General features: G+C 35.2%; 1 long non-coding RNA gene across 2 annotated transcripts; it reads right to left on the reverse strand.

Moving 5' to 3' along the window:
• Positions 1–1432: 1432 nt before the first annotated feature.
• Positions 1433–10700, reverse strand: LOC134270313 (uncharacterized). Of its 2 annotated transcripts, XR_009992779.1 has the most exons (4): positions 10670–10700; positions 9330–9682; positions 8228–8423; positions 1433–1781 (listed from the first exon to the last, which is right to left on the reverse strand). It is a non-coding gene; the product is annotated as an uncharacterized LOC134270313 (long non-coding RNA). The 2 variants fall into 2 exon arrangements; XR_009992778.1 differs by lacking the exon at positions 10670–10700 and having other exon boundaries at positions 9330–9884.

Raw genomic sequence — 10700 nt, forward strand, 5'->3', positions numbered from 1 at the left:
AAAAGTTACGACAATTTCAAGTATATTGGTCATTTCACGTGTTGCACGTGCGCGCTCTTGCAAGCACGTGCGCGCAAAATGACCTTCGTTCCGCAAATCTACATAACATGCCTACTTACCCTAAAAAGATTTCCCCTTAATCGGATGTGTACTTTACAAGATCATTCGCGGACAAAATTTTCCCGAGAAGAAAAATAATAATAACTAGAGCAAAGCTCGTTGCAAAGCAACGAGTGGGTCTTCCTTCCAAGCGATCAGCAAACGATTAAATGTTTCTGTCTAGATTGTCAACTTTGCTAACATTCTCTTTTTCGATTTGTCTCAAAAACCCTTACTTGAATTCTTTAATTTGGTGTGAGCATGAGGTCTAAAGGGTACTCTCTCTAACAGCATTCTTGAAATCGTATCCACAACAGTTAAACTTCCAATATTATGACTTTTGATATCGGATATATCATCTTTGTTACAATTATGTTTGTGAAACGTGTCATACTACAGAAACATAAGTGTTTTGCTACATTACCATCTTAAAAATGGCTTAAGAATCATTTAATATACAATATAACTAGGTAAATAAAATAAACAAATTTTTATATAATAAATCAAAAAATCCAAATGTATTTACAATAATGATGAACAATCTTCATTAGTTGCAATCAGTAAGTAGAACAATACTTTTATAATAAACGCACAGAAATGTGTTGTGTATATTTCGAATTTGCAGCTTTCCACTAGCAACTGGTGGTACCTCAAAAGGAGTGTAAAATTCTCTGAAAGGTTTATTGTAAACATATTACATATGGCTGTGTATTCTTTTTTAGCGGCTTTTGCGGAATGCAGCAATCACTAAATCAAGTACAAAGCTAAAAGTTTTGTACATAAATATAAATAAGAATATCTACGCTAACTTATTCAAAAGTCAATTTCCACCAAATATTGTACAAGCTAAATATAATACATTTACAGCATTAAAGAAACAAATCTCTTTGAAAGTATTGCCCTGCATAAGAACAATTTGAATCCCCTACACTAAGGATGCTCTATGCCAAGTTTCACTTTGGTTCTGGAAAATGATATTGTGAAATTTTAGACAATGATGATAATGGATAAAATTATGTTTTTAAAAAATTTACTTGTTCCTTTAGCTCAGATGGGCTAATAAGATAAGTATGCAACAGGCACAGTTTTGCAGTTGACATTGAAATGTGACTGGACATCTCTTTAATCTTGTTTTAGAAAACTACATGTACATGCCCTATGTATTGAATTCCTTGGAATAATACACATGTATATGACTTTATTTAATTGTATGTGCCAAAATAATTTTTTTTTTTACATTATACTGTAAAAATACACATACATGTATTACAAGATCTTATATTCCTGCTGAAGACAGAGGATCTATCTAGATCATTAGAATAAGTAAGTCTAAACTTTGAAAGGGAAGACCTTAATAAAGAGGTCAACATGCAACACAAACAAAATATTATTATATTTAAAAATAACATTTTGTCCAATGTAATTACTGGTACATGTATTTCTGTTACAAAAACTATTTCACTTGAAAAACCGAGAGCAATTGATATGCTCATATTTGTGGATTTATGTTGTGAAATCAAAATTTAAAAATGATACACAGTGTGTTTAAAAGTTGTCGTCACAAACCAAAACTTGACTTATTTTCACTATGCTGTTTATTCCATGTCACATCCAAACAGATGATCTTCTGGCAAATCACGGTCATGCTTGGTATCAAAATTCAGTATTCAGATGAGTCACACCTATCAAAAAGAAATTGAAATTTTTTAATTTATAATTCTTTTATCAATAAAACATGCAATTCATGAGATTATAAATTAGATTATAAAATTGAGTTCTAAGATATTGTCACATTTTTCCTGTATAATTTGTAAATTTTAATGTACTCTTTCATCAATTAAAAGAAGTTTACACCAATCAAGGCAGTCATTTATGCTATTCCCTAATAAGACAACATACAAGTGCAAAGTAATAATGCACTAGCGGGTCTAGGATAATGTGCTAGAGTATTTATGACAACATACTAGCACGAGGTGACAATGTGCTAGCATGTACGTCAGTGATAATATGCCAGCACACTGAATCCAACACGCAGTGAAGCTAACGCTCAACAGATTGTTTAGAGTTGTGTTTGCATGATATTTTGTTTTGTGTTAACACAGCAGCCTGTTGTTTAAAGCTGCATTGGAGTGGTAACATGCTAACACACTGCAACTTCACATCATTGGAACACCATAATTTTAATAACTGGCAAACCAATATCTTATGATTACTAACTAGGTAATTGCAACTGTAAATGCTGATTTCATGTTGACAATAATACCGGTAATTCACTGTATATCTGAGAACTGATCAATCATAATAAGGTGTGTCCAGATAGGGCCACTTGCTAAAGCTCAATAGCACTTTCATAAAAACGTGCCATCTTACTGACACAAAAGATGCCATTAGGCTATCACACAGCTCGCCATCACAACACTGAAAAACACTTTCGCACTAACACAAGTTTGCACCACACGCTGTCACACTAACACACAACACACTGTGACGCTAATACAATTTCACACAACAAAATATCAGGCTAACACAAGTTCACAAAACACACTATCATGCTAACACGAATTCACAAACACGCTGTCTTGCTAACACAAGTTACACAACACGCTGTCTGGCTAACACAAGTTTACACAACACGCAGTCTCGCTAATATGAGTTCATACAACACACTGTCTAGCTAACACAAGTTCACACAACACACTGTCACGCTTAGATGAATTCACACAACACACTGTCACGCTAACATGAGTTTACACAACACGCAATCTCACTAACATGAAATTACACAATACACTGTCACGCTAACACGAGTTTACACAATACACTGTCACGCTAACACAAAGTCACAAAACAGGCTGTCTCACTATTCACTAACACAAGTTCACACCAAACGCTGTAGCGATAACACACTGTCATCCTAAAACCATTTTCACACAACACACTGTCATCCTAATACCATTTCACACAACACACTGTCAGGCTAACACGAGTTCACACAACACACTGTCACGCTAACACAAATTCACAAAACAGGCTGTCTCACTATTCACTTACACAAGTTCGCACCAAACGCTGTTGCGATAACACACTGTCATTCTAATACCATTTCACACAACACACTGTAATCTTAATACCATTTTACAAAACACACTGTCAGGCTAACACGAGTTTACACAACACACTGTCACGCTAACACAAATTCAAAATACATGCAATATCGCTAACACGAGTTCACACAACACGCTGTCTCTCTAACACGAGTTTACATAACACACAGTCTCGCTAACAAGAGTTCACACAATATGCAATATCGCTAACACAAGTTCACACAACACACTGTCTCTCTAACACCAGTTCACACGACAAAGAACTATATGCGGTATTAACCAACATTTGCCCCCCAAAATCAAACTTTGATGGAGTAATATTTAATTAAGTCCTTAAACAGAGGAGTATATGCTGACTTCAAAGCACTGAATAATTTCATAAGTAATGACGTCATATGTACGTAATGACGTCACAAATATGACGTAAATTTCAGTTTTTTATGAATTTTGCAGAAAAATGTACATATTTCGTCGATATTTTAAATAAAAGTCACCGAGCGCATGTGTGTTCAGGATAAATATTTTGATATAATGTGTAGAATGATAATATCAATGAAATATGTCAATATTGTTGCTGAACACACATGCGCTCTATAAATTTTAAAGCTTAAATTGTTGAAATTTTGTCCATTTTGTCCTCTTTCTGAAAAAGGATATAAAATTGGACTAGTTTGTGACGTCATAAAAACAGAAATTGTGAATACACTGCTCTGGAACTATAATATTTCCTGTTAACTTAAATTTCTCGTACAATTTATTGAATTCAGCACATTTCAGGAAGTTTTCAAAATTTGACTTTTGTGGGGGCAAACATATGCAATATACCGCATATAGTTCTTTTCAGGATAACACAAGTTCACACAACACACTGACACGCTAGCACAAATTCACACAACATGCTGTTCGTTAATAAGAGTTCACACAACACGCTGTCTCGCTAACATGAGTTTACACAACACGCAGTCTCGCTAACCCGAGTTTACACAACACGTAGTCTCACTAACACAAGTTTACACAACACGAAGTCTCGCTAATACGAGTTCAATCAACACTCTGTCTAGCTAACACGAGTTTACACAACACACTGTCACACTTACACTTTATACACGATTTCACACAACACGCTGTCTCGCTTACACTAGTTTACGCAACAGCTAACAAGTATTCACACAACCCACTGTCAGACTAACACAATTTCATACAACACACTGTCTTGCTAACACAAGTTCACACAACACACTCACATTGCTGAGTTTAAAGTAAAGGTCTACCCTAATTTGAAGACGTTTAACACTATATGGTAACATATCTCTATATAATGCCCTGTTCACACGGAGAATTTAATTCGCAGTAAATTAATGCGAAGTAAACTAATGCGAATCAAACTAATGCGAATTAAATTGCGTTCACACGACAGCTAATGCGAAGTAAACTAATGCGAATTAAAATTTTACTTCGACAGTCAGGCGTGAGGAAGGCTATTATGACGTCATTTGCAAATCACGTCACCTTATGCAGAAGCAGATGCATTTGACATAATGTCACAGTGTCTGGAGACATATTTTAGTGATTAACACATTTTTTCTTAAATTTTCACACAAAAATAGCACAAGCACTTCAAGCTGACCACCGACATGACGCATTTTACTTAATTTTGCCATTACGCATGCCCCAAAATTTAATTCGAATTAGCTTCGCTTAGCGTTCACACGGAGCTAATGCGAAGTAATTTAATGCGCAGTAAACTAATGCGAAGTAAACTAATTTGCATTAAATTCTCCGTGTGAACGCTAAGCGAAGCTGATTCGCAGTAAACTTATGTTTAATTCGAATTAAACTCTCCGTGTGAACAGGGCATTAGTAAAGAGCTTCAAATTTAAGACAAAAACATTTATGCAGTAATGTTCCTTAACATGCATCCGGCATATAAAATGAATGAGACCTTAAAAACCTCACAGTACATGTTTACTTAAGTTAGCTAAGTAAAGGTCTATGTGATGCTATTCAACAGTATATATCAACATCTCTAAGTATGTGAATAAGAGAAATTCTCATATAAATGTAGCCAGTGGTAAAACATCAGAACTAACAATCTGGTTCAGGTTCAATATTATATTTATTAATGTTGAAATAAGACGTCAAAAACCTGAAATATTACAATTACACACAACATATAGACGACACATAGACAGACATTTAGACAGATAATTAAAACATAATAGACTTTACTTTAGAATAGATTCTTACCGGGACACACACAGGAATTACAAATATTACTATCTGTTATTGACTATAGAGTAGAGTACACATCTAACCAATTCAACGGCTAGGCTCAGAGTGCCCGATGTTAGTGCGTGAAAGCGGGAATTTGGTGAATAGGATAAAGTCATGTGACTGTCCGTCTAGTGTCTAAAAATAACAACAACCTCATTCACACAAAGTTTTTCACACCACATTCTCACATATACGCAGCGCTAGTATAGTAATTAAAGGCATTAAATAATACATAACCCTGGTTACATACTCCCCCTCTTCGTTGAAATGGCTCCTGACATTTCCAAAGAAGTATGTACAATAATAGTAACCATGAAATATAAATAAAAACCAATTTACCTGATACAACTCACCACAATGAAATCAAGTAATTAAATTAAAACCTCATCAATGACCATCAAACTTCAAACATCAACAAGACACATAATATACAAATGTACCAATCAATGTAGGAATACCTGACCAATGAATTCCTCCATACTCCATATGACACACAAGTCATGAAACTATTTACACGTACCTCAATACACCTCATTAAAGTTTTACAACTTTTAAGAGCTAATCCCATAAACACTAGACACAAATTATTATATACAATGAGTTTAAGGATTAGGGGAATAATGAATATGGTCATTATTATAATATTTTTTTTTTAAATTTTTATTTTAATTTATTAAAATCCCGGGTAAACTGCATCATAAAAACATTTCGGCATAAAAGCAGTTTTCAGCATAAAAATCGGTTCTCGGCATAAAGCAATATCATAAAAAACCGTTTACATTATCCATTCCCCATACCGATCTGGGAATTTTTTCATTCTGGTCGACCGTCTCGGCAAAATCGGTAAAGGCGACTGTGATTGGTCTGAAATAAACTGACTATGTGGACCGCTCACAGAAGCTCTGGTACTACTGCTGTCTGACTCACTGGTGTAACCTGACTGTCTGGGAGAACTCACACTCTGAAAGGAAGGACTTGAATTCTGAAATGAAGAAATATTTTGATTAGTACCATCTGATACACTAGAAACTTTAGATCTTGATACACTGTGTTGATCTGATGATTCTTTGCTGAACTCATCTCTATTTCTGGGTATCCTTGATTTCACTTCAATTGTTACTTCATCATCCGAACTCTCAGAATCGGACTCCGGAAGTTCATCAGAATTCTTAGGCTTCTTGTTCCTCCTTGTCACAGGTGTCCTATAAACAACAGGTTCATCAATGTCACATGCTGGTATCTGGTTAAATGGTAGCAGCATATTTCTGTGCAGTGTCTTTGTGGCTCGTCCTGATGTACTCTTCACTCTGAAAACAGGGATCTCGGGATTGGGAATTTCTGTGATAACATAAACTTCTGAATCCCATCTGTCTGCTAGTTTATTCTTTCCCTTTAATCCTACTTTCCGCACAAGGACTCTGTCTCCAATCTCCAGCTTACAGAACCTCACTCTCTGGTCATACTTATTCTTGTTCTTGTCAGATATTCTCCTAGCTTCTTGAGAGGCATGTCTATATGCTGACACCATCCTGTCCTTAAGTTTCTCAACATAACCATGGTGATCTCCTTTCTCGTGTTCCAAGTCCATACCAAAGAATACATCTATGGGAAGCTTAGGATGCCAACCGAACATCAGGTAGTGTGGAGTGTATCCCGTTGCATCATTTCTGGTCGCATTGTAGGCTTGAACAAGTGGAGCAACATGGGATTTCCAGTCTGACTTCTGCTTCTCGTTGAGTGTTGAGAGGATTTTGATGAATGTTTGGTTGAATCGCTCAGCTGAGCCATTTCCCATCGGGTGGTACGGCGTAGTCCTTGTTTTCTTTATTCCTAGGAGTTTGCAGAGTTCTTGGATTACTTTTGACTCAAAGTTACGTCCTTGGTCACTGTGTAATTTCTCAGGAAAGATGTAATGTAGAAAGAAGTTATCAAATAAAGCTTTAGCTGTAGTATGAGCAGTTTGATTTTTACATGGAATGGCTTGAGCGAATCTGGTAAAGTGATCCGTTATGACTAAAATACTCTCGAAGCCTCCTTTGGATTGTTCTAAACTCAGAAAATCTATGCAAACTAACTCCATGGGTCTTGTTGTCACAATCGGTATAAGTTCTGCTGCAGGTCTCACAGGTGTTTTACTACATATACATCTATTACAGGTCTCTATCTTCCTAGTGATGTCGTTCTCTATGCCTGGCCAATAAAATCTCTGTCTGGCTAACCAAAGGGTTTTATCTTTTCCTGGATGTCCGACATCATCATGTATTCCCTGTAATGCGACTGATCGAAAACTCTCTGGGACTACTAACTGATAAGATCTCTTACCATCCTGGAAAGCGGTTTTACAAAGAACTCCATCTACCACTTGCAGCTTCTTCAAAATTCTCATGTACCTCTGAACATCTGGAGATTCTTTCCGTATATTTCCTCCCCTGGGTCGGAAATCGCTTTTCAGGATCTGTAGAACTCTGTTGATGGCTTGATCTCTGGACTATTCTTCTAACCAATTCAACGGCTAGGCTCAGAGTGCCCGATGTTAGTGCGTGAAAGCGGGAATTTGGTGAATAGGATAAAGTCATGTGACTGTCCGTCTAGTGTCTAAAAATAACAACAACCTCATTCACACAAAGTTTTTCACACCACATTCTCACATATACGCAGCGCTAGTATAGTAATTAAAGGCATTAAATAATACATAACCCTGGTTACATAAATATTATCAATCAAAGTATCAATAAGAAATTGAACCTTACGTCTCAGGCTCCAATCCCATTGCTAAATGCTTTAGACATGTTACTCCTATGAGACTGCATAAACCAAGATTCTGTGTCATGGTAGGTGTTAGCACAAAATGGATCTCATACTTCTTAAAGGCAATATTGAATAAGTGCTAAGTACAAGTCTATATTTGCAGCTAATACCATCCCAAGTGGTGGCACCATGAAATGACTGAAAAATGTATGATTAAGGCAAATAAACAAACATTAAACCATTACAGCAGTCTTATCAAACAAAAAAGCAAACTTTCTATTATTACAATTTTTTTTAAACAAATTTCTTTTGCAATTTAACTGAGCAATATTTGTCCTTTTTTGTCAGTAAAGTATGATATTAAAAAAATTCAGACTTTTTGAAAACATCTATTTATAGCGAGTCCAGACAGCAGCACAAATCCCTGCCCATAATGCGAGCTCTTATGATAACACCTCGGCAAAAGAAGATTTGACTTGCACATTGCTCCACACAATTTTTCCGCAGTATACTTTGGACCCACAGTGCTTAGCTTCTTTAACATGTTTAAGCTACATTCAAAATTCATTTCAATTTGAATTAGCTATCCTTAGTCATGTTCACATGGAGCTAATGGGAAGTAATTTAACGAGCAGTGAAATCATTCGAATTAAACATTTGAATAAACTCTCAGTGTGAACACTGTGCATGGATGCACCATTATGTCAAATGCGGCTTGACAAGCACAATCTAAATTAAAACTAAATAAGTATCTGCCTTCACCCTAACAGTCACACTGTCAATATATAATTAGTTGAATATATTCTGTAACACTAAGTGCAGTTTGAATTATAGGGTATGATCACTATGATAGATAGTAGGACTGTTGTGTTGGAATTTTTGCATTTTTGGTTTTGAAAGTAACAGTGACTGAGTGAGTAAGACTTGTTGAAATTACATTCTCAAATTAAAAAAAAAGTATAATATAAAGCTGTGGGGATTTACAAGCCAAACAGGGAGCGTCTGAACTGTAAAACAGATAATATATCGGTGTGTCTGTGTATTTCTAATAATATCAATGTATGTCACTGTCATGTATTTTAAGTAATAAAAAAATATTCTAACCTTCATTCCAATGGTCCAAGCCAATCACACATTAAAATGTCGCCGTCAGCTCTTTCATCACTCGATGCAATTATCACTAGGAAATCCCAAGCAGAGTCAAGAGTGCTCATCCTTGTTAATGTGACAGTTGGAATTTCCTCGTAAACAATTCACACAAGTTTCTTAGAATATATGAATCTGAATAATTCTGCTTAGAATAATGTTCCAGAGGAGTGACAAAGTACTTCGTAGCTGCAGATTAAATGAGTGTGCATGTCTACATACGTATTCTTTGGTGAGAAAACGTTCAACTTCACAAATCATTCTATTTTCAGTTTGTAAACATGTGTCCGACATCGACTCGAAGGGGCACACTAAAAACGGGATATACTAGAGACCTGATATTTACCTGACGTTTTGATTTTTAATTAAATGGTAATATTGAGTATTTTAACTTACTTATATACAGACTTTATGACTTCGAGGCATATGCTATACAAAAATTCAATTGTTTGGAACATTCACAGACAAATTTGAATCAGGTCAAATCAGTGTTTAGTACATCGCGTCTTTAGTACCTTCCTATTTCCCACAATGCCGCGCGTTGTTTACAAACAAAAATCCTCTAAACTAGGTACTTATTGTTGTGTACATCATCACATTTTAAAATTATTTGAATAAAAAGAAAACAAAGAAACACCGAATCAAAACTATATCTTTTAGATGCATCAACTAAAAATGTGCACATGCAGTAAAGGCTTGGCTGGCTATAGTAGACAACTTGTTCCTGAAAGGTTTCTCACATACTTGTTTTATATAAAAAAACAATTAAATATAGCTGGAAGTTTATTTCTTTTTATATCAAATGACAAGATTTAATAAGTTCGAAATTATTTCAGTCAAACTTTTTCATAATATACCAATATTTTAGCTATCAGAAAAAAACGTGTATGAGCTATTAACCCCCTAATTATAGGGGCCAGCCCCTTTTAATTAATCTAATATGAAAGCTCTCGTAATTACACACAACTTTTGTTATATATTTCTTACCAAATTATTCTCGGTTCAAAAGTTATTACACAAAAAGTAGCAAAAATTCAAGAAAAAAAAATTACTAAAATTTGCCGTTTTATAGCTTCCAAACTTTAGGAAATCAGCTTATAATTTTATCGTTCTGCACATCTACAATGTATTGGCTACAAGTTCTCCAACTTTCGTGTAAATATCTTACGTCGTTCTTGAGATTTTTAGTGGAAACGAGACATCAAAATTTTCAATTAAAGGGCAATAACTCACAATTAAAGGCATGCATCAAAAAATTGAAAACAGGTGTAAATAGGTTTAATTACAAGGTATCTAACCTGAAAGTTTCATAAAAATCAGTCCAAAGGT

This window comes from Saccostrea cucullata, unplaced genomic scaffold (genome assembly GCF_032062105.1).
Source record: "Saccostrea cucullata isolate Sc308-1 unplaced genomic scaffold, CSIRO_AGI_Scuc_v1 ctg203, whole genome shotgun sequence".
Taxonomy (NCBI): Eukaryota; Metazoa; Mollusca; class Bivalvia; order Ostreida; family Ostreidae; genus Saccostrea; species Saccostrea cuccullata.